Raw genomic sequence first — 1,095 nt, forward strand, 5'->3', positions numbered from 1 at the left:
GTGCCTCAGTCGACCCTTTCTGGTCGACTTTCTGGTCAAGCGAGCAGGAATGAACGTATCCAGGCCCACCAGCGTATTTCTAAGACCCAGGAGGAGACCCTCATTCGTTGGGTGTTGCGACAAGAGTCTTTGGGCTATGCTCTCTCGCACAGCCAGCTCCGCGCCTGTGTCGAGGCCATCCTCAAACAACAAGGCGATAACAAGCCTCTGGGCAAGCACTGGACTACGAGATTCGTCAAGCGTCACCTAGAACTATCTACCAAGCTTGGAAAACGTCAGGAAGCCGCCAGGTTTGACGGATTTACTCCGAAAGCGGTCAATTGGTACTTCGATATTCGGGAGACGGAATACGGCTGGATCAAGCCTGTGAACACGGTTAACGTGGACGAGGGCGGCATAATGGCGGGTTTCGGTAAGTCTTCTACAAGTACTCTATGGGTTTCCATAGGTCATGACTAATTGGTTGTCCATGAGGCTTGGACAGCCTCGTATCGGGAGCTCTGACCCGAAGAAGAAGGCGATGTTAAAAGGCGTCCAGTCGCGCACTTGGGCCTCGTTTATTGAGGCTGTCACCGCAACCGGTCGCGCTTTAAAACCGGGAATTATCTTTAAAGGAAAGAAGCTACAGAAGCAGTGGTTTCTTAACGAATTCGAATTGATAGCGGACTGGCACTACATCACATCACCGAACGACTGGACCGACAACCATATAGCTCTCGAGTGGTTGAAAGACGTCTATCTACCTCAAACAGAGCCTCGTGATGCATCGGATGCGAGACTCATTATCCTTGACGGTCACGGAAGCCATGCGCAGGTGAATCTTTCGGGGTTTTCACCGCAAAGTCTCCCGCTATAAGATCACTGACGAGCATTCAGGATGAGTGGATGGCTATGTGCTTTCTGAACAACGTCTACTGCTGTTACCTACCAGCACATTGTTCCCATGGTTTACAACCGTTAGACAATAGAACTTTTAATGTCATCAAAGGTGCGTATCGGAAAGAACTCCAAAAACTGGCTAGTTTGACCGATTCTGCGCCGGTTGACAAAGTCAACTTTATTCGGGCATACGCGAAAGCCAGAGAGGCGGGCATG

Source organism: Fusarium oxysporum, chromosome 6 (genome assembly GCF_000149955.1).
Source record: "Fusarium oxysporum f. sp. lycopersici 4287 chromosome 6, whole genome shotgun sequence".
Lineage (NCBI taxonomy): Eukaryota > Fungi > Ascomycota > Sordariomycetes > Hypocreales > Nectriaceae > Fusarium > Fusarium oxysporum.